Genomic DNA, 24,567 nt, shown 5'->3' with positions numbered 1-24,567 from the left:
ATATGCTTATAAAAAAGAGGCTCCTCTTGAACAAAGATCCCTTTGAGTCTCAGAAGCAAAGTCATAAATGGTGAGAGGCATTTGGTATAGATTTCCCTCAGAAGGAAATCTAACGTAGCACCGGTTCCTTCCACACCCTGTGTCGTGTGGCCCGTCCTTGCTTCTCTCTCCTCCTTTCCCCTTGCTGTGTTCCCTGGCTTATGAAACCTACACATTTTCCTGCTGCAGAGTCTTTGCACCTATTCCCCCCCTTCTTGGAATTCCCTTCCTCAGATCTTCACATGCATAGTGATGGGGTTCTGGACACAGTACCCCAAAATGTGGCACCTGGCATGTCGAATATTTTAAGCTGAAGGAATTTGAGAAAATGGCAGCAGGAAGGTCACTGTGACTTTCCCTCTTCCCATCTCCCATGAAGCAGGTTATAAAACCCTCATCTGAGAGGTGCCCTCCCTATACCTGGAGGAAAGAAGCATCCTTATCTCCTAAGACAAAGGGACATCAAGAAGGATGTTGACAGACAGACCTTGCCATTTCCCCCAGGTTACGACCCTGAGCCCACACTCTCTAGCCTACTATACACCCAGCATGAACTACCCTGAACTGCTCTGTTTCTTCACATCTCTAGTTCCCTCAGCAGGCTCCCATGTCACGTAAAACTTACATGAAATAAACGTGTATGCTTTTCTCCTGTGACTCTGTCAGCTTCATTTGCAGACCCAGCCAGGGATCCTAAGAGGGTGGAGGTTTCCTCCCTACAGTGGCTTTTCCTTCTGGTCTTGGCTACTCCCTCTAGTTATACGCTCTCGCACTGTCCTATTTTCTTATCTTTGGAATATTCAAATGTGCTCTTAAATGTTTAAAATATATTCGTTTAGTGAGTCTCTCTCCGCTAGAATATAAACTCTGTGAAAGTGGGGATGTTGTCTCTTTTGACTCACAGACCTTGGGACAGTGCATGGTACATAGTAGTCACTCAATAAATACTTGATGAATAACTGAATGAATGCAAAGAGGCTCTGCTTGAGCTCTGCCAACTGCTGCTCTGTATTCACCCTGTCAATCACACGTGAACACCCGAGCTTCCCCACAAGAACACCAGGGTGCATTATGGGTGTGGAGAAGGAGGATGTAAAGATTTTGTTGTCACTGCAGGAAACTCCTTGACTTTTGCTATAATGTGGCATGATAATACCTTCATTGGTGTTCATAAATACTAACCTTCATAAGTTCAAAAACTAACTGTAAGTAAAAAAATACAAATAAATAAATAAATAAATAAATAAAAATTATATATACATATAAGGGAACTAATTTATTTTTAATAATCATAAGGCAAAGAAAGGTTAAAGGACAAAGAACAAGCAGAATATAATTTAACGTTTCTGCAACATTTCATAATAATTTAACATTTCTGAGGGCTTTTACCAGACTGGGAAATGATATTTTTCAGAATAAGTTTCATCTTCCTTGTATATGCTTCTGTATTCTGACCACCCAGGCTACAAACCATTTTTATGACTCAACTACTTTAAGTTCAGGGGCAAATGTTTATATTGTAATGTAGTTGGGAAGTTATTTTTCTTACTTTGTGAAAGCATCTAATTTGCGCGGCCTGCAGACAAATGTAAGGGTGAAATCCCACAAGAGTACTCTGTCACTGTCTGCACAGAACAGAGAATACAACCCAGGGCTCACTCATTGTGTGCTGAAGAACTGTCTGGGGGATTACAAAATGCCGGACCCAGGGAAGCATTCAAGCATGCCATCTCCTCCCTTTATGTCCAGAGAGTCAGAAAACAACCGCCAACTGACAGAAGTCACCTCTGGATTAATGACTGGTAGGTTTAATTTATGCAAATGTGTGAAGCTTCAATCTATGTGCTTTACAAATTAGGTTAACAGTACCCATCTCAGGGATTTTTGTAAGCCCTGAGAAACTAAAACACTGTGGTCTGAAGGAATCAATCACTTTGGTTTAAAAACTGTGTCCAGGTTTTCAGATAACGAACTACAGAAGGGACGTTGGAAAGGCCTTTACATTTTAGTTTTACTTTCTCTGAATTCTTAGAGTTTAAACACAAGCAAGTATTTTAATTCAATTATTATTTTATCATCTTGGCAAAACCGCCTGTCTTAGTCTCCATGGAAGCTGCCTGTACCAACAGAAACGTCAAATACAGGATGTTTGAGAGCAACTTACCTTATGACTCCCAATGAAAAACATCTGAGCCTCTTCCTTTCTGATTTTGGGATTTTGAATCATAGCTCTTTCTGTACCCACCCTAAATTTAATAAAGCTGAGTGTAGAAAAAATATGAGAAAGAAGAAAATATGACTCATAATTCTACATTTGGAGGCAGTCACTGTTAAAATTTTGAAGTATTCCTTCCTTTCTTTAAAAATATTTTCCCTATTCTTCTTATTCTCACGTTGTCCCACATTCTAATGAATATGTCACTCCACATTTGATGACTGACTTGTTCTATCGTTTTGTACTTTAGAGCATGTCAGACACGAGAGCGCTGGTCTCACTAACTTCTGTCCTTTAATAAACAGCCTTAAAAACATTGTGCCTGATTTTTGGATGTTTTACTTTTTTTAAATGATAGCTCAGAATAATTTATAAAATAAATATTCTGCTATGAAATTGCATTCCTCCAAATTAGGATAATATGCCCTATGCATTTTTAGAGAGAGAAACAAAAGCTTAGGAATGGAAAGGAACAAACTTAAAAAAGATTCCCCATAATTAATGGAGTCCCTTTGGGAAAGAATCCAGGTTTTGAGTAGAATATATAGTCAAAGAATTAGGAAAGAACAGTTCATGGTTTCCAGCTCATTAAAGTTGGTGCTTGGACTACTCACTGGTTTTCATTTGTGTATAAAAAATAAAGTTGTGGGGCTTCCCTGGTGGCGCAGTGGTTGAGAGTCCGCCTGCCAATGCAGGGGACACGGGTTCGTGCCCCGGTCCGGGAAGATCCCACATGCCACAGAGTGGCTGGGCCCATGAGCCATGGCCGCTGAGCCTGTGCGTCCGGAGCCTGTGCTCCGCAACGGGAGAGGCCACGACAGTGAGAGGCCCGCATACCGCAAAATAAATAAATAAATAAATAAATAAAAATAAAGTTGTGAATTAAACCTTAATTCATTGAACAAGAGTCTACCAGAATGGCTTAATACATGGTTCAGTTGCTGTTTTTGTTTTTCTTTGTCCTAGCATATTCTAAGATAAATGTAAGTGCCTTTTCGTGTAGTTGGTGTTAGTTTCATCTCCATTAAAAGAGATTTATCCTGATCTTATCAAAATGTGTGGATTATAGTGAGATGGACAAGTCAGGCATGCCTCGGCAGTGTGTGAGAGTGTGTGTGTGTGTGTGACTGTGTGTGTGTGTGTGTGTGTGAGGGACAAATTCAGACTTAACTGAATTGACTGCCTCATCTTTGACCATCACTCTTCTCAGACATTTCCTTCTATGGAATTTACATGTGAAAATTAATTTGTAACTTAGAGAAAACTAAAAGTATAGGGTGCTCATCATTTTTTAGGACTAGCATGAATTTGTAGAGATGCAAGAAGAAAAAGAGCCAATATTATTTCTATTATTTGAAGGGAAGGGGAGGAAGTATAGTCAAGACTTTTATGCAGAAGGAAAGGTTTTTTGTTTTGTTTTGTTTTTTATATTTATTTTGGCTGTGTTGGGTCTTCATTTCTGTGCGAGGGCTTTCTCTAGTTGTGGCAAGCGGGGGCCCCTCTTCATCACGGTGCTCGGGCCTCTCACTATCGCGGCGCGGCCTCTCTTGTTGCGGAGCACAGGCTCCGGATGCGCAGGCTCAGTAGTTGTGGCTCATGGGCCCCGTTGCTCCGTGGCATGTGGGATCTTCCCAGACCAGAGCTCGAACCCGTGTCCCCTGCATCGGCAGGCGGACTCTCAACCACTGCGCCACCAGGGAAGCCCAGGCTTTTTTTTAAAATCTCCCCAGGTAGCTCCTCACCCTGGGGAATGTTAACGTTACGTTTCAGACAAAGATCTACCTTGCAAAGTGTTTTCATATTGACGTCCTTACTCTTTCAGTGTTTTCATGGGTTGTACTTAAACATATAGATCTATAATTTCTCTTTTAAAAGGGTCTTCCAGTAAGTGTATTGAGTAAAGCATTTTGAAATAGATGTGGCTATTGTCACAAAATAGTCAACAAACATTAACTTTAAAAAACAACAGATAACTTTATAGCTCTCCTATTAAGGCTGCCTGCAGTATTTTGGCATCAGGTACTTTGAAGAAGGTCAAGTTTTAAAGACATTAGCATGTCATGATTTAGAATAATCCAAACATTTAGCCATCTGTCTATGCTTTTATTTCTAAACGTTTCCATCTGATTAAATGGGCTATAACTGTCAGTCTAGAAGTACCTAGTAACCCAATAGCAGTGGTCAAACTAGGGAATAGAAACAAATAATCTTTGCTTTTTTCAGGCAGTAATTCCTTCTCACGCTCTCTGACTTCAAATCGTCCTCGTCAGGGAAGACTTACCCATAAACACTCTTTGAAAAGCATCACTTCTCAGCTTTGGAATGTGGATAGTAATATATATTATAATGTCCCCCAAGAGACTGATGCCTGTACCTTTCATTCCTTCTTTGTGTTACTGATTTTGATGCTTGTTACTAAATCGAGACGCAGTAGGACATTGTAAGTTGCAGCGGGAAGGGCAGATACCTATTTTCCAGTGGAAATCAAGTCAGGGGAGAGCACTAAGGAGTCATCACCTCCTCCAGACAAGCTGGGTCAGCAGACCCAGCTGGATACGTCATTCACCCAACTGCAGGCCGTACATGCATGGAGTGTAGAAAATGTTTTATTGATGTCATTTACAGTGACATTTTGTATATGTGGCAGGAAACATCATCTGCATATTTCACATGGGAATGGAATTTGCCTTTACAAAAGAATGCAGATAACATCCCCTCATGCATTTATGCATTTCTTTCTTTTCTATTCCTCTCTCTCTTTTCATTTATTTTAATTTTTAGATATACCAATTTACGTCAATAAAGACAGTATAATACAGTAAAGAGCTCTATAATCTGGCCTCAGAAAGATTGCGTGCAAAACTTAGCTCCACCACACATTGACTGTGTGCTCTGAAGTTTCTTCTCGGTAAGCAGAGATCAAGTCTAATAGGAAAGGAGTGAGGCATAAATGAGAATGCAGAGCAAGCACTCAGTGCAGGGCCTGGTGAGCAAGATGCTAGCTTTTACTACTGATGACATTTTAAATGACAGTCAAGTTGAGACAGCAGTGGCTCATAGTGTGAGTGGGACCTACAGGACATACAGTCCCTTTATTCCTGATGACATGGCCCATTAACCTCAGCGCTGCTGCCTGTGTCGCCTGTCGTGGTGTGCAGTTGTGAGGAGGAACAGAAGATTTGACAACCAGAGGAACGAGCAAAACAGAGGCATTTTTTAATCTGGTGGCAGGACCTAGGGGGACATAGCATCACACACTGAACTGGGTAATGTGAAGCTTTTCATGATTCCAGGGCTCTTAACAATCTTACTATTAATACTATTAAGGATCATCTTTCCAGAGCTCTGCCTCAGTCCTCCTCCAGAAATGCGGTGACATCTCCTTGGAACTCAGCAGCGCAGCTTGCAGATTTCCTCAGTCCTCTACTCCCCTGAGTCACCCGGGTGTTCTTGCTTCTTCCCGTGGCCAGGGGCGTTGACTCTCTTCTCCATTGGGCGGGGATCTGACTCTCGACCACAGCAAATAACGTCTCAGTTCCTACATTTCCTCCAGCCGTTCTCTTCCAGATTGCCTTCCCTGGGGGTGGATGGCGCCCAGGGTAGATATACCCAGAGCCTTGCCACCTATGCAGAGTAAGAACTAACGTGAGCCAAACCTAAAGAGCATGGCAGCACAAGCACCAGATTAACAGAGAATTTCGGTCACAGTCTCAATCCTGTCACGTACAGGATGAGACCTAGGATCCTTTCCCTGTATGACCTTGAGAGAGTCATGAAATTGCTTTAAGCCCCACTTTCATTACCTGTTAAATGGGTTTACTACTTATCCGTAGTCTCTTAAAGAATCACTGTGAAATACTACTTATCCGTAGTCTCTTAAAGAATCACTGTGAAATACTGAAAAATGAGAAGATAGATTAACAGAGCTCGGTCGTGTGTTTATTGCATGTCATGCAGTTAAAACAGTTTACACAACGGGAGCCCATAAACTCAAAAAAAAATAAATATTAGCTAGTACTATTATTATTTGTGCATTTTTTTTTATGAGTCAGTAAGATGTGGAGGGGCGTCTCTGGTGGCGCAGTGGTTGATGGCCTGCCGATGCAGGGGACGCGGGTTCGTGCCCCGGTCCGGGAAGATCCCACATGCCGCGGGGCGGCTGGGCCCGTGAGCCATGGCCGCTGAGCCCGCGCGTCCGGAGCCTGTGCTCCGCAACGGGAGAGGCCGCAACAGTGAGAGGCCCGCGTACCGCAAAAAAATAAATAAATAAATAAAATTTTAAAAAGATGTGGAAAAAGCATCTGTATGTTGGACTAGAATTTGAACTTTAAATGTCAGGAAGGAGCGTGGCTGGGTACAGAAGGAAACCCACCGACACCTCCCACGGTAGTTTGGGTGCTGGGCTGGCTGGATCGGGCCCTCGTGGATGCCTGGTTAGATGCAGGGTGACTGTGGACGCCTGCTTCCCTCTCTGCTGATACGGCCAAAGTTCTTGGTTCCAAGGAGTTGCTGATGATATAGATTCCAGGGCACAAAAAGCCCACACTTTTCATAATGGGTTTCAGGCCCATTACTGGTTATAATTTAAAATTGTTTGAATTCATGGCAAAAGAGAGATGCTTCTGCTTTTCATTAAGTATCACTGAGCAGGTGCTGAGTTCTGCAGGCTTTAATGACTGCCAGCCTCTAAGTCATAGTTAAAAGTAAAATATTTGAATTCCTCCCAAACTTCAATAGTCCCATTAGTGAGAGACTTCAAACGAGCACACATTTTATCATCTCTATTTTGCACTGTTAGGTTTAGATTTCAATGACAACATTTTCCTCTTCTGGTAGAATTATTGAGTAGGCATAAATGGTTGGGAAGAAAACACAAATTTGTCTTTATTGCATATGTGGTTGCAAAACTCTGGGAACATCAGCCTTCTTTTTTTTTTTACTGCACCAAGACGTGTTGAAAGAAGGGCTGCTCTGTGGGTGAATGTTTGACGCAGACACCTTTGTGCCTGGGAGACGGCAGGTAATCGGAAGACGAATGACTCGCATGTCCGGCTGATTCAAGGAGGGTTCAACTAAATATACCAAGCTGTTATTCAGTCTGTTTACTCAGGTTTATATGAGGCTAACAAGTGCCCCAGCCGCCTTTTAGGCCCTCATTCCCAGGAATTCCCTCATTCTTTTGTTGAGCTGTTGGGCCCATTTGAATTACTTTATGAGGAATATTTAGAAAAGAGAGAGAGTGGGGTGATCAAGGGTGACTTGGGCTGCTCACAGCCTGGGGAGAATTCTCTGTTCTCCTGTTCTTCCCTGCACCTGTGGTGCAAAAAAAGTAAAATCTTGTGGTTTTTACTTGTGATATCTATAATTTCTTCTAGGCTTGCTAGAAATTTTACAGGAATGAAGAACTGAGTCACTGAAAGATCTCCTTTGATTCTGAAGACTAACAGCCTTATTTATTTACTTATTTTTAGAATTTTAATGAGACAGCTAAAAACTTTTCTAAACTAGGTGTACGTGAAGTTTGAAGTGATGATGATGTTGGTGTAGATGTACGAGAACGTCTCAATTCTTAGGAGGTATCTGCTAAAGCACGTAGATGTGGAGTGGTATGCTGTCTGCAACGTAATTTGAAACGTTTTAGCAAAAATGTGAAGTGATAGATAAAGCAGATGTGGCACATTGTTAAGATAATATTGTTGAACCTGATTGTTTGGTAAATGTTCATATATTGTTCTTCCAACGTTTCTGTGTGTTTGTAAATTTTCATAACAAAAAGTTGAAAAAACCCTTCTGTTGATAATCACAAAATGCTAAGTTAAGACTCAGCTGACAAACTTGGGAAATATTTGTTAAATATATGTCATATATAGGATTATTATCATTAAATTATAAATCACTTTGAATCAATGAGAACAAATATGAACAGTCCAGTAAAAAACAGGCAAAGGAAATGAAGTCGTCACAAAAGGAAAAGCAAAAATGGACACTATTTATATAATTGCATATAATTGCATAGCGATCTCACTATCAATAAAAGTATAGTTTAAAGCAGATAAGAAGACTTATAATAGCTATCAGGCAGTTACTCTGAGTCGGGCATCATTCAAGTATTTTCCCTCTCTTTTCACATTTAACTCTGGCAAAAGTCCTATGATAGAGAAACTATTATTCTTTCTATTTTGCTGAAGAGGAAACTGAACCTGCAGAGGTTAAATTCCTTGCCCAAGACTACAGTGGGGAAAATATTAGTAAGTATTAGATTAAGATTCACACTAAGACCATCCCTGTCTAGACCCTGCTCTATTTGTAAATGCTGCATGAGATCTGATACCCCTAAGGGTGGACATTCGCAGCTGGTGTGTTAATAGAAACCACATGAATCCCCTTTCTGGGGGACAATTTGACAATATGTATGCATCAGTTGCCTTAACATTTGACTCAGTGCATAACATTTGACTCAGTGATTCCTGTCTAGGACCTCGTCTAAGGAAACAGGACAAGTGTGTAATGATGTTTATACAAAAATATTAATCCAACACTGAGTATGTATTAAAAAATCAAAACTAAATGCCCAATGAGTAAAGGACTGGTTAAATAAGTTATGGCTCAGCAATACAGCAGTATGTTAGGCTGCCATTAACAGGTCTAGATTTATTTTTTTTAATGTTTATAAAACATTGCAAATCGAAACAATCCGGTTACTGTAGAGTATAATCCCATGTTGATGAAAAAAAGAAGTACATACAAGGCGTACGGTATATATATATGGTATATATAAATTTTAACAACATTTGATCTTTAAATGGTAACAGTAGATTTTCCTCCTTGTTTTTATATGTACTTTAGAACTTTTCCCACAAAAACGTATTTTTAGTTATGTAATAAAATTTTAATGCAGTATGTGCAGTAAAATGCAGTGAATATTTGGCATGATGAATTAAACATTTTTATTGTGTTAAGTACACTTCACATGCAATCTACCCTCTTAACTGATGTTTAAGTGTACAGTACAGCATTGCTGGGTATGGGCGTAATGTTGTATAGCATCTCTAGAGTTTATTCACCTTGTATAAGTAAAACGTTGTACCTGCTAAGTAGCAAATCCCTATTTTCCCCTCCTCCCAGCACTTGGCAACCACAATTCTAGTCTTTGCTCCCATGAGCAGACTTTGTGACTATTTTAGATACCTCAGATAAGTGGAATCATGCAGTTATTTGTCCTACTGTGACTGACTTATGTCATTTAGCATGGTGTCCTCAGGGTTTATCCATGTTGTCACAAATGGCAGAATTTCCTTCTTTTTAAAGGCTGAAAATATTTCATTTTATGTGTAGGCCACGTTTTATTTATTTATTCACCATCATGAAGATTTAGGTTGTTGCCTCATATTGGCTACTATGAATAGCGCTGCAATGATCATGGGAGTGCAAATATTAATTCATGATTAATTTTTTTTAGGAAAGCATCCCAAAGTATAATCTTGGAGACTAAAGACTGTGCGGTCCACAAGTTATTTACTGCAGTATGAATGATCATACTTGATGTCGCATTCTTTCCTTAACTCAGCCATTCAAGGCTGTTTTCTCATTAATGAAGCAGAAATACTAACTGAAAAAGCAATGACCAGCTAGGTGTACCACAGCTACGCACCCATGGATTTCTCTGCGTCCTCTCTCTATGGCTCTCTTCTCCACTGGCTTCTTTCTTAAGGGTATAAACATGCTCAAGTCTCTTTCACTCTTAATTAAAATAAAGCAAAAATCTTCTCTGAGTTCCCTTGCTTCCCTAAACAAATCTTTCACTTTCCCTTCTTGAAATAATTATCTTATTGACTTTATGTATTCCTCTTTGTTTGCTCTTCAATCTGCTGAGATATAGTTTCTGCTTGAAACCAACCTGGCAAAGCTCTTTACTAAGAAATCTAGTGCCTTTGTCTCAGTATTTTCCCATGTACGTCTCTATTTAACTCAGTCAATAGACACAGTTGACTAAGACATCCTTGAGTTTCCTCTTTCCTTGCATTTACCATTTTTTTAAATTCTTTTTTATTACCCCCTCCATTTTAGTTTCCTTTGTGACCATGTATGGTGGACTGAGTAATGGCCCCCAGATACATTCGTGTCCTCATCACCAGAACCTGTGAATGTTACCTTTTATGAAAAAAAAGAGTTTGTAGATGCGATTAGCTCGGTCTTGAGATAGGATATTATACTGGATTAACCCACAGGCCAGATGTTGTCCCAATGGTCCTCTTCAGAAGGATTCGGCAGCAGTCAGAGTTAGAGTGGGGGAAGGCAATGTGATGGTGCAAGCAGAAATTGGAGTGATGGAGGAAGGGGCTGAAAGCTCAGGAGTACAAGAAGCTGAGGAGGCAGGGGAACGGCCTCCCTTCAGAGCCTCCGAAAAAAACTGGCCCTCATCTCAACTCTAGCCCAGTGACCCAGTAAAACCGATTTTGGACTTCTGACCTGCAGAACTATAAGGAATAGATGTGTGTTATTTTAAGCCAGGAAGATTGTGGTAATTTGTTACAGCAGCAATAGAAAACTAATATACTGTGTCTTTATCAATTCTTTCCTAAACCCTTGGATTACGACAGAGCTCCACCCATGGCCCCGTTTTCTCCTTACTCTATATGTTCTCACTTGGACATTTCACCTTCTATCCAGGTTTCAACCATGACCAATGACTCCCAAGACCATCTCTCTCAATATACAGACTCATCATGTCAACTCTCCACACAGCATTATCTTGCAGGCAACTAAAACTCCTTAACTTCTGTGCTGTGCAAAGGAGGATTGACCAGGAAGCTAATGAAGCTGAAGCTTCACATTTCTTCACTTGCACGAGTCTCTTCTAAGATCATGGGAGGGCCCTAGAAATTTGTATTTGAATTTTATATTATTTTTCATAATAAAATTGCTCATGGTCATAAAGGCAGTGTCATAGTGGATTGAGCTGCTGCAACAGAAATTCCACAGACTGGGTGGCTTAAACAACAACCATTTATTTCTCACAGTTATGAAGGCTGAGAAGTCCAAGATCACTGCTCTGGCAGATTCCAAGTCTGGAGAGAACTCACTTCCTGTTTCATAGACAGCCATCTTCTCGCAGTGTCCTCATGCGGTGGAAGGGGTGAGGGAGCTTTCAGTGTTCTTTTTCATAAGGGAACTAATCCCACTTGTGAGGGCTCCACCCTCATGACCTAATCACCTCCCACAGGCCCCACCTCAAATACCTTCACACTGTGAATTGGGTTTGAACACATGAATTCTGGGGACACAAGCATTGAGTCTACACCAGGCAGTAAGGTACATTTTCCTTCATAGTTCCGTGAGTAAACCCAGCATTTGTGTATCCCCAAGTTTGTACAGCTGCTCATGTTTATGAAGCACTTAACCTGACGTGCAGCAGGTGGTCAACAAGTCGTAACAGCATTGTCCTTAAATGCTTTATTTTGGTTATTGGTATCACAGTCTTGCCCTACAAGAGTCAGAGACCTCAGAATTACCCTGACACTCACATACTCAATTCCTGTATCCAAGCTGGAAAGTCCTATTGGCTTTGCCTTTCTAATTAAGCCTTTGCCTTGATTCTGCCTCAAAGTATCTAATCACCACAATCTCTGACTTTCTTCAAGCCTTCATTACCTATTTCTTGGTTCCTAATAATAGTTTCCTAATTTGTTTCCATGCTAAACTTACTCCAGTGCAATCTCTTTGCTGCTGACAAATATATCTTCCTAAAGCCAAAATGTAATCACATCTCTACAGCTTAGTGCTTTTGAGACATGGCTTCAACATAACTGACTATTGAGCCTCATGACAGTAGGGGACCAAGAAGCAGGACAGCCACTGACTATTAGTGTTCCTGTACCAGGTATTGTGTTTCATCCAGAATGAGTTTTTTAGTTTCAATTTCATTCCTTCAGACAAGCTTTTCCTGGTGCCACCAACCAACACAGTCATGTCACCTATGTTGTATACTTCATAATTCACATCTCAATCAATAATCATCTTGAATATTGGTTTGTTGTTAGTTTACTTATTTATTATCTGTCTTGCCCACTAGAATGTAGCTCTGTGAGGAGAGGGAGATTTTTTTTTAAACTTTTGTTCACTGTTGTATCTGCAGTGCTTACCACTGCACCTGACAAAAAAGCAGAATCTCACTGTTATGGACTGAATATCTGTGTCCCCCTCAATTCATATGTTGAATCCTTAATCCCCAATGTGATGGTATTAGGAGTTGGGGCCTTTAGGAGGTAACTAGTTCATGAGGGTGGCATCCCCATAAATAGGATTAGTGTCCTTATAAGGAGAGACACAAGACAGATGATCTCTTGCTCTCTCTGACATGTGAGGACATAGCAAGAAGGCAGCTGTCTGCAAACCAGAGAAGGTCCTCACCAGAACCCAACTATGATGACATCGTGATCTTAGACTTAGAGTCTCCAGAACTGTGAGAAATAAATATTTGTTTGTTGTTTAAGTCACTCTGTCTATGGCATTTTTGTTACAGCCGCCTGAGTTGACTAGAACACTCACTGAATATTTGCTGAAGCAAAGAGCTAAGCTAGGCTAGTAAGGACAAACAAACCCATAACCCCAGCACTATCACACTCATTTAATAAAATAAATGATATTATAATGCCACAAAGTTAAGAAGATCATGATAGCAGAATAAAGGACATTTAAGAACTGAGACAGAGTTGTGTTACAAACAGTCCCTACATTTTTCTTGTGGTAGAACTTCCCTTGGATGGTACAACCTTCTCATGCCTAGTCTCTGGCTGACAGCAGGACAAGCTTTTGGGAGTGTAGGAAAAATAGGACCTTTGCTCTTCTCTGAAGAGGTGATACCCTAAAACTGGTGAGTGGCTGGTATAGAGAGCATGGTAAGCTCACAGTACCGTTCACTGTCGCTGTGACTTCACATGTGACTTTGTGCTAAGTGCAAGTTTGCCCAAGTGTTTGAGGACCTCACGCTTCTCTCCTCCAGCCCCTTCTTGAAGTTTAATTTTTAGCTCAAATGTCACTTGCTTTACTAGGACTTCCTGTGTACCTTAGGTAACTTGGTCTATGACACTTGTCCTAATAACTCTGGTTAAAGTCACCACTCTTGCCCACTCTCTCCCAGGAAACTACATGTCATTGGAACCAGAACACAACCTTGTGGCAGGACCTCACTACATTTCCCCAGCCCAGAGGTGGCCAAGCATTAACCTGCATCAGAATCACCTGTGTTTTATACCGATTGCTGGGCCCCACCTTGAGTTTCTGATTCAGCAGGTATATTAGCTACTTATAGCAAATTACCTCAAAACTTAACACCTTACAACAAACCAACAAACAATACTGCCAATGGTGAGTGGACAGAGAGAGGAAATCACCTTACCATTGGCAGTCCTTGTACACTCGGCTTCCCTGACCACCCCCCCCAGCATCATTGCTACCCTCTGGCCAGCTTAGTCTCTTAATATCTATTGTTATGTTTACATGATAACGATAGTCTTCCTAATCTAGAGCTAACCCCTTCTGTTTTTGTCCATTATACCTTTTTACAATACCTGGCATCCTCATTTACGTAATAATCTTCACTTATTGATAAGCATATCAATATTTTTCAGAGGTGACGAAAAGAGGTCATGAATTGGAAAAACCATGAATGTGTGTTTTTGTGTGTTTGTGTCTTTGTGAAAAAGAGACTATGTCAGGGAGAGAACAAATGATAGCAAATAATATTGATTCATTTCTAAAGACAGGGATCAGAGACAGAATCAGTGCTGTATTTCTGATTTCACTCTTTCTACTAAGTGTTTATTGAAGTTATAAAAGGAAATCGAAGGCAAAATTGGCATAGGTAAATAAGTTTTATTGATTTACCACGAACCGCATTCTGTCTTTAGGTCCACCGGGATGTGAAACTTCCTAGACTGGTATGTGGTCTTATTTCAGTGCCTGACACACTGTTGTTATTGAAAAAATATTTGCTAGATGAATAGATTAACTTATTTTAATTGCCTTTTATATATTATTTTATAAAGAGATAATTTATATTTTTCAAATGTATTCAACACATTTATTAAGTCCTTACTGTGTTTTAGGTACTTGTCTAGGTCCTGGAGTTAGCAAATGGTGAACAAAGACAAACATGGTTTAAAAATGTTCTATCTATTCAGGGCTTATAAATTCCAAGAGTATGGTCTAGGTTAAATGTTTTATGCTGTGACTCAATAGACTTAATAAATCTCATAGCTGGCAAGAAGTTTAGGTATAATCTAGTCTAATGGCGTTACAGGTGAAGCAACTAGAGTCAAGAAAATTTAAGGGATTTGCCCCAAATTACACAGTTAGCTCAGGTCATAGCTGTGAACTCCAACCCAGAGCTTTGTCCATTACCATCAACCTTGCTGCCAAGTAGATACATCAATATAATTAAAGAGAAGCATTTGAATGTGTAGACAAGTTTTCTGGGGTTTTTTTTTTTGTTTGTTTTTTTAATAAATGAATTCTTGTGAGTTGTTTGTATGGCTGAATTTAATACTGCCTTCAACTTTCAGGTACATGTGGTCATCTGCTCTTTACAGTTTGTCATTTATAGAATATTTATGATAATACCTTCCTTTGGGGAATAGAAGACTGTTTATCATTAGAGTCCTTCAGAAATGCTGATTCATTTCAAAAAGAAATGATTAATCTGTTATAGCAAAGGTAGGCACCCTGCAGACCATGGACCAAATCTGGCTTGATGCCTGGTTTTGTACAATCTATGAGCAAAGAATGATTTTCACATTTTTAAATAAATGGAAAAAATTACAAGAATAGTATTTCGTGACGTGAAAATAATATGAAATCCAAATTTTAGTTGTTCATTCATACAGTTTTATCAGAACACAGCCATGCTCATTCAAGTGATGTCTATGGCTGCTTGCTCAATACAACATCAGAACTGAGTGATTGCAACAGAGACCATGTGGCCTGCAAAGCTTAAAGTATTTACTCTCTGGCCCTTTACGGATAGTTTACTCACCCCTGCATTACAGCAGCAAATATCCTATAGTACTTTCCTATTGCTCCCAACACTTGTGGGACATTTACGTACCTATTTAATAGGAGCCAATGATTTCAGTAACTTTGAAGACACGGAAATCTTTATCCCTAAATTGCACATAACCCAAATTAGGTCCAGATTTTTCCTTACTTTCTCTTCTTGCTTAATACTGTGTTGATGTCTGTATAGTCTTCTCCTCAAAAAAATTAAAGCTTACCAGCAGTGTTTACATTTGGCAGAAATAAAAGCTTTCTACAGCCAGCAGCAGGTCTGCACTGAGATAATTTGTAATGGTACAGTGGGACCAGTCTCCCGGGGATCTGACTACATTGTCTGCAAGGGAGGATGTGTTTTTTTAATAGTTACTGGGTTTCAAACTCCTTATGCTCTATGTCTAGATGGTTAAAATTAAACATTTTACATGGATTTAAAAGCTTAATGTTCATTGAGAAGGAAGTTCTGTGCTGATAATAGAAATAGTCAAGAAAGTTTCTTGTTTTACTTAAAGAGATTTCTTGAGCTATTAAAACACATTGTACAACTTCACCTTTGACTCCATAAAGTTTACTGACAACTCAGTGAAAAGGAAATACACAAAACAAATACCCATACAGAAATGTTTACCTTCATTAGAAGTTAAATAAATCCAACTTAAAACAGTGATAAAATACCATTTTTCGTACATTAAATTACAAAGAAAAAGATGACACTTTCTAATATTCACCACTGGGTAATGACATAATAAATGTTGATACTCTTTTGTGAGACAAACTTTATTTTTTGACATTAAAAGCTTTCCAAAAATAAATTTCTTCCAAAATAATTCACTTGAACATTGCAGGTTTTGGTGCACTATAAGAAATACCAAATATTGAACCACAAGGGGTCAATTCACATTGTAAACTAAATCCCATCTTGGATACATGGCTGTTATCTAAAGCACGAATTTAACATGCCACTCCTGTGTAAAATCCTTTGAAGATTCCCCGTAATCTGCTGAGTAAAATCCAGTCTCTTTCTAGAGGCATTAAGGTCTTTGTCATCTTGGCCTGGACCTTTCCCCCTCTTATTTCCTGCCATTCTACCTGCATAGTAAATCCTCTCCCTCCCTCACCCACTGAAACTCATCCCTCCAGAAACTGGTCCCCAATCTCTTCTCTAACATTGATTTTTTTCCCTCTTTCCTGGATCATTTGCAAATGCTTTACTTTCTCCCATCTCAAAAATTCTCTCTGGATCTCAGATACCCTCCAGCTACCATCCTATTTCTCTCCTTTTCTTTAAAACACATTTATTTTTGAAAGAGTTGCCTAGGGAATTCCCTGGTGGTCCATACTTTCACTGCCATGGGCCCCGGGCTCAATCCCTGGTCAGGGAACTAAGATCCCATAAGCGGTGTGGCATGACCAAAAAAAACCCCCCAAAACAAAAAGAAAACCAAAAAAACCCACAAAGAGTTGCCTATACTTGATTGATGATTTGTCTCCAATTTCTCTCTTTTTTTCTCTTTTTAAAATTTGTTTGACTCTTTATTATGGAAAATTTACAAATAAACAGAGAATTGTGAAATGAACACCTGTATACCCATCATCCAGCTTCTAGCAGATTATTTCAAAGCCAATAGCAGTAACAGGTATATGAGCATATTCTAAACAGCCTTTCAGACTCATCATCCCACCAACTGCTCTTTTCAAAGTCAACAATGACCTTCACCTTAGTTACTTTGTGCAGTAAAATACACACAAACATATATTGTTCTGAAAACAAAGCAATAGCTTGGATTGAAAGATATACTTTTTATTAAAAATGGAAAACACAGGAAAAAAAAATGAACAGAAATTCTACCACTTAGAGGTAATCACTACTGACATTTTAGTGAATTCAATCCCAGATTTTATGTTCTGCAAATTAATATGTATTTTAAGAAATAAGATTATACTTTTAAACAATCTTATTTTTAATGAATTATGATGTGCCTTTTGTGTTCAATAAATTATAGGTCTAGATAATTTTTTAAGCTCTATAGCAGTCTGTCATTGTTACGTTTGTTTGTTTTTTGGCCACACCGCGTGGCATGTGGGATCTTAGTTCCCCAACCAGGGATGGAACCCACACCCCCTGAATTGGAAGTGCAGAGTCCCAACCACTGGACCGCCAGGGAAATCCCCATTTTTACGTTTTATAATTTATTCAAATAACTCTCTGTATTAGTACATTTTATATTCCAATTTTAACTCACATACAGTATTTTAATGATCATCCTTATAAAGCATTTTTGTGCACATGTGCTGTATTTCTTCAGGATAAATTCCCAGAAGTGGAATTTTGAATAGTACATATTTTTAAAGCTACAAAGCAATGTTCTTTCAAAAGTATAAGCATTTAAGAGGGAAGAGATATGGGAACATATGTATATGTATAACTGATTCACTTTGTTATAAAGCAGAAACTAACACACCATTGTAAAGCAATTATACCCCAATAAAGATGTTAAAAAAAAAAGGTATAAGCATTTAATCTATAGGGTGCTAGCTGCAAAAGAAGTATTCTTACTGGTAACAGGAGGTCATGGGGGGATACAAAGAAAGTTTGAGAAAATGCAGTGCTTCTCCAAATCTTCTGCCATGTACCAGGAAGACTCTATGGTCAATGGTTGATGGGCCTGAGTTAGAAGTTTCCCCAAATCCCATATGCCTCTAATAGAGCAGAATAAACTTCATCTATAAGCAGCCTCAGATTCTCCAACTGCCAACTTTTCAGGTCATGAAATCTTCCTGGCTCTTTGCTGAGGATGTACACTTGACTAATGGGAATGCAACATCAGCAACAAAACTGAGAATGAGCTAGTTTAGGAAACAGATTTTCAGTTCCATATTTCACTTTCAAATTAATCTAATTAGTCATAATTTGTTTTACTTGTGGGGTCTTAAGAATACAGTCAAGTTTAAAAAATGGCTAAAGAAGATTTGAGAAAATATCAACAGTACCTTCAAAGAAAGTCCCTAGACTTCAATACCACAAAAGTAAAATAAAAACAAAGACCAAAAGACTGGTCACCAAAAGACATTCTCCAAAGAGCCTTTGAAATATAACCAGTTACCTGTTGAAGCCATCTAAGGAACTTTTCTTTGGGGAAGGAAAAACTAATTTTACTCAGGAAGAGGAAGCTGGATCTCAGTGCCAAGATCTAAGGTGAGTGTGTTTTATATTTAAAAATACTAAAAGGAAGACAGCACTTACATTTCTGAGGAAATAAATAGTTGTCACAGAGCCTGTTCATTCCTCTAACTTAAATTCTCAAATGGCCTTCAAGTCTGAAATTGTGGAAAAGAACCTTAACACTGCCTTATGTCTGACCCTCTAAGAAGTAGAGCCTAGTAAGGGAACATTTGCCCAGGGTTTACACAGATAGTCATTTCCATCTACTTTCAGAACCTCTTGAAATGAAGAATGTCAAACTAGCCTGGGCCATTGATTAGTGTAGTTTGAATGATAATAGTAACTTTAAAAAAATCAGTCACCAATACATTACCGTTTCACTCTCATCACTGTCATTTTCAATACCTAAGTAACATTTTAAAAGTGGGACAGCCTACATTTTTTTTTAATCACATTTTAGTGTAAGGGAGGTAAGAATTGGTGGGACTGGGTTCTCTGTCTCCCAGTGTGCTTTGATTTTGAAATAATTCCTTTAATTCAGGATATAATGTGAGTTTCAATTTCTTGGGAGAGATGGATTTTGGATTCAGTCTGGGGTTTAGATAAGATGTTCAGTGAATCTTTAGTGCTCAGTTTATATGAGCTGAGAAGTTGGTCTGATCCCCTAAAAATGCTTTTTGTGGGGAGTGGTGAGGAGTTCCCTAGATGAGATATTATCAGGACCCAGCCAACCTTAGGATTCTCCTAGTCAATATACTGACTTCATGGTTGGGTGGGAAAACGAATGGCTGTGGTGGTAAATGCTGGGTCGCAGTGGACTGGTTCTCATATCATTGAAACTTTCTGATGGACCTAATGAGATCCAAGCCATAACTTTTCATAGAATTATAGGGCTGGTAGGTACTTTAGAAGTATTAATCTTCTTTTCACCCAGTGGAAGAATTTATTTTGCAATATCCTAGAGAGATTGTTACGGAACTTGGGTTTGGCTACTTACTGCTCAAAAACCAATACTCGAGAGACAAGTGTTGGTTGGAAAGGAAAGCCTGGTTTATTCAGGAGGAGAGGAGGAGAAGGTGGACTCATCTCCGAAAACTAACTCTGAAGATTCTGCTCGACCATGAAAGATTTTAAAGGAAGAATCATGGGGCTGGAGGAGGGGAGGATGAGAGTCTTCATTATTTTTTACTGTGTGCAGACTTTCCCCTGATTGGTTGGTGGTGAGGTAACAGGGTGCTGCTCCAGAAATCTTGTGCTCAGCCTGATGTTACCATCCTCCATCTACTTGGGAGTCTTAGTTCCTACAGAAGAACTCAAATATATTGTTATGTATATTCCTTGAGGATGAACCAGGACCCTGTCCCAAGGCTGCAGTATTGTTTCTTGACTGCTTCTCCCTTGTCTCTGCATCCCCTCCCTTCCCTGAGGAGCAACTGCTTGAATCAGCCCTTTGGAACTCAGGGAAGGTCAAGGAGGCTGAATGAAACCTATTCCTTACAAACAAGAAACAGGGGCCATAGAAAGGATTTGTACCTGGGAGGACCCAACAGGGTCCTGCTCCAACTCAAGATGGTTATCCTCAACTCTTCTAATGAGAAAACTGATTTATTTATTTCATCATGAAGAATCCCACTGAACAGATTTACATTTTTAAATGTATTTTTAATTACAAAATTTTAATAAAATTTTTCTAAGATGATAATTAGTTATATCTTTCTGAAATATCTAGCCAGTGTTTCTAGTTTTGAACTTTGTGGAGTCCTAGAATAAATCTAGTTCCTTTAAAAGAATTTTTTTATTAAAAATATCTTTCAATATTTGGAGAAAAACTCTGCCTCTCCCTGAGCCTTTCTCTATTTTCCTCAAGAAACCTTTATATAACATGATCTCCTTATGTTGTCCTTTGCCATTCTGAGGGGCCCTAGTTTACTCCTGTACCTTTTTAATGTAATTTTGATGCTGAAAACTCAGCCTCTGTGCACTAGTGCTGAATCAAAACTTGAAGATAGGGCTTCCCTGGTGGCGCAGTGGTTGAGAGTCCACCTGTCGATGCAGGGGACGCAGGTTCGTGCCCCGGTCCAGGAAGATCCCACATGCTGCGGAGTGGCTGGGCCCGTGAGCCATGGCCGCTGAGCCTGCGTGTCCAGAGCCTGTGCTCTGCAACAGGAGAGGCTGCAACAGTGAGAGGCTCCTGTACCGCAAAAAAAAAAAAAAAAAAAACTTGAAGATAGTTTTGGGTGAAGTAGAAAAGAATAGCTTTATTGCTTTGCCAGGTAAAGGGGGACACAGCAGGTTCAACCCCTCAAAAACTGTGTGTCCCAACCTGGGGGGATTTGATGAGGAGTTTCATAGCAATGGTTCAAGGGAAGTGTTGTTGATAAGGATCAGGGTGTGTGCAGGGCCTGCATTCCTTTAATCCAGCCTCAGATGATCTCCTGATAAGCTTGTGTGGTTCTAGAGGTTATCAAACTATGGCCTTTTCTCTGGAATGAAGAACGCTTCATCAAGTAGTTCATCTTCCATTTGTTGGGGGGTCTTAGTTGTGCAGAAGACCTCAAAGATATTGTTATGTGTATCCCTTGAGGTGGAACCAGGACCTTGCCCCAAGTCTGCACTATTGTTTATTGACTGCTTCTCCCTTGTTTCTGCATTCCCTCCCTTCCCTGATTATCAACTGTTTGAATCTGCCCTTTGGAACTCAGGGAATGTCATGGAGGTTGAAGGCTATTCCCTACAAACAAGAAATGGGGGACACAGAAAGGCTTCCACACACAGGAGCCCCATAGGATCCTGCTCGGTTTCAATGTCAAAACCAGAAAACAAGCCTTTTACAGTAGCTAGGAACTCATTCAGGATCATATCATTAAAAAACAGAATTCAACTAAGTAAATTTTAAAGATGTTATTGGTTTTATTCTGCAATTCATGAATTGGGCATCTCTCAAGCTAGCTGAGAGAAAAGTGTTCCAAAGAGAATTTATAGGCAGAAGGAAGCAGAAACAAGGACGTTCCACTAGGCAGAAAGCAGATTGGTTATTGCAAAGTTACTTTCTTTATAGGGAATGACAAGTGTCTATCAAGCAGGCTACCTACTAGTCTGATCATGGGACTCCTGATCAACTGGTGTAAGATTCCATTTCTGTGAGAGCTAAAACTATAATTAAGTTTCAGTTTGGTGATGTGGGGCTTAGTATAAGTGACTTCATGTCGGGCCTGTTGTATTGCCTTTCATAATATTAAATATTTGTTGCTGTCATATATGTGTGTCTGTGTATGCTACAGATATATTTATCAGTAGCTGATCTAATAGAGCCAAGTACTGCTTTTTATCCTGCTAATTTCACTAAGTTGTAGGGGAACTGAATTTGCCACCCTAAAACATGTCTCTTTGGCATATTAATTATTTTAAGCTGGTTATTTTCTGAGAGACGGCAGACATGGGAAGCGCTCTGAGAACAAAGTAGGAGTTGCCCTTTTGTAAGAAACATTTACGTTTGTAAAGGAAATCTCCATTTGTAAGGGTGCCTCCCTCTCTATACCAGCAAGAGGAGAAGGGTCACATCTGTAGAAACTCTTATGAAAAGAGAAGGCAATGACTTAAATCTGCACCACAATCACCCTTGTTTACTGTGACTTTTCTGGAACTTCCCATAACTGACTTTCTTTACCCGACATCCTCTTTTGTCTTAGCTGAAGATGCTATTGAAAGTGAGGGCTTTGGCCATTCTAGTGAGTTACTCAATTTTCCTGGGTATTTACCATGTATACATGTTATTAAACTTTTGTTTGATTTTTCTCCAATTTGTCTCATATCAGTTTAATTTCTTAGACCAGTCAGAAGAACCTAGAAAGGTAGAGGAAAATTTCATCCTCCCCAGCAAAGTAAATATCTCTGCTTTTCCTGTCTGGCATTGTAAGCAGATAAGTTAGGGGGTGCCAGGAGAAAGAGAACCAGGAATGGCTTTCTTGACATAAGAGAAGCCATTTTGGCCTAAAGCATTTTGTGATCTAAGCCTGGCTGCAATGCTTGCCCTTGAACAGGTGTCAGTAATTAATGATCTTAAGGGAACAAAGGAATGCAGGAATGGAGAAAAGGCCGTCAAATAATAGTGCAGTGGTAAAGCGGAGTCCTAGTTTCCCCTTAAGGGATATATGTAGTAATATACCTTTGAGTTCTGCAGGAACTAAGGCTCCCACCCAAGTGGGAATGGAATGGTGATATTGACCCTCCTGACTTCAAGCAACTAAAGCTTGGACTCTGTTGACCTTTGCCCCAATTCTATGCAGAATCCTCCTCTGCTGAAGCCCCTGCATGAATATGCATGTACCCTTAGCTTAAAACTTCCCCAGTTTTGCAGCCCAGGGAGACACTGCTTTGGGAAAGATCCCCGGGGTTCTCCTTACTTGCTGCAAGTAATAACAAATCCTTCCTTCTCTGAGTCTTTGGCTTGCTTGTGTCTACTGGCTCAACACCCACCAAGACGTGAACCCAGTTTTGGGGTAACAGCAAGAGGCAAAGATGCAGCTGATTTTTAAAAGTTCACTTTTTCTGATTAAGTAAATAACACATGTGGTAAATATTCAAGTATTACAGAAATGTTGATTTAGAATGTGAACTTGTCTGTAATCTCTCTCCTCCACAGAACAGTGTAAACAACTGGTAAATACAACATTACAGATGTGTTCTCCTATGTATTTATATCTAGTAGCACATATAGGAAGAGGACTCATTAAGAGCTTGGGCTTTGAAGTCTGGGGGTCTTAAGTTCTGACTCTATCATTCACTAGCTGATGCTCTGTTTCCTCATTTGATAGCAATATACCTACCTTATCAAGGTGTTGGGAATAGTCAATGCAATAACACATAAGACGCTCTGTACACATGGCTTACATTAAGTTTTCATTTAAAGTTAGCCACTTTTTATGCTTATGTAATATGCGTTATGTATTGTTGATGAAAATTCAATTAACAATCAAGTTAAGAAGAACAAAAAAAGAGAATTTTATTTGAGCCGAGCTAAGGATTATAACCTGGGAGGCAGACTCTCAGAAGCTCTGAGGACTGTTCCATTGGTCAAGAGTTCGAAATGCAATTTTATACATTTTTGAGACAAAGAATTATGTATCAGATTGACAGGTTAACATTACACGTAAACTTCATCAGAGATGTTTTGTTCAGGTATGCACATATAGAGCGAGATTTTCGGCCAATGCAACCCCTTGTATAGGATGAGAAAGAAACAATAATCTTAAAATTACAATGGTGGTGTCAGAATGTTGCATGAAGAGAGACCCCTTCCAGGGCCTGAGAGTGGGCTCTTGTCTAACACTCAGAAATGAATTGTCCTAGGAGACACACTCGCTGACAAAGCAAAAGACTTTATTGGGAAGGGGCACCCGGGAGGAGAGCAGCAGGGTAAGGGACCCCAGGAGAACTGCTCTGTCATGTGGCTTGCAGTCTCAAGTTTTATGGTAATGGGGTTAGTTTCCAGGTTGTCTCTGGCCCATCGTCTTCCTTGGCCCGTATTTGGTCTGACTCATGGTCCTTTTGGGTGGCACGCACATCTCTCAGCCAAAATGGATTCCAGCGTGAGGGCTTCTGGGCGGTTGGCAGGACATATCATCTCCTCCCTCCTCCTTTTGGCCCCTCCTGGATTCTTCTGGGTGAGTTTTACAAGGCATACTACCGGCTGGCGTGTCCTCCCTCCTTTCAGGCCCTCCCAAATTCTCTCAGTTTTCAGAGGCAGCACCGTGTTCCCTATCGGGACCTCTTATCACGAGACAGGTCATGCCTGGCCAAGGCGGGTGGGTTCAGTCAACAGTTCCCTAAGGAGAAGACAGGGACCATTTTTCTCAAGGTTGCTTACACCCTCCCGCCTTGAGGAGGTCTGGTTAATATACATGCAGGTGCACACGGCGCACTGGGAAAGGCCTGCCACGAAGCAGGGCATATGGAAGCCTGTTGTGTGTGTTTTAATTCTGACTTTGATTTTTCTGCCGTAGAGAAATTCGTGAATCTTCCTCATCAACATCAATGTGATAGATATGAGAATTACAGAGAATTTTATTTTTTCCTATTTAATCATATACACCTTGAAATT

The 24,567-nt window shown here is 39.9% G+C and overlaps 1 long non-coding RNA gene across 11 annotated transcripts in view; it reads left to right on the top strand.

The window, feature by feature from the left end:
• The window catches only part of LOC117200029 (uncharacterized), a 163,732-nt gene that overhangs the window by 52,451 nt on the left and 86,714 nt on the right, over window positions 1-24,567 (top strand). The window contains exons 6-7 of one of the 11 annotated variants that reach the window (XR_007476964.1): window positions 1,673-18,500; window positions 19,811-24,567. The exons of 6 other annotated variants lie outside the window; for them this stretch is intronic. This is a non-coding gene — a long non-coding RNA (uncharacterized LOC117200029). Of the gene's footprint in view, window positions 1-1,672 lie in introns of all 11 variants that reach the window. 4 more of the 11 variants (XR_007476966.1, XR_004481447.2, XR_007476963.1 and 1 more) reach the window with 4 other exon arrangements.

Source organism: Orcinus orca, chromosome 4, assembly GCF_937001465.1.
Source record: "Orcinus orca chromosome 4, mOrcOrc1.1, whole genome shotgun sequence".
In the NCBI taxonomy this organism is placed as follows: Eukaryota; Metazoa; Chordata; class Mammalia; order Artiodactyla; family Delphinidae; genus Orcinus; species Orcinus orca.
This window is presented reverse-complemented; position numbering and strand designations above follow the sequence as displayed.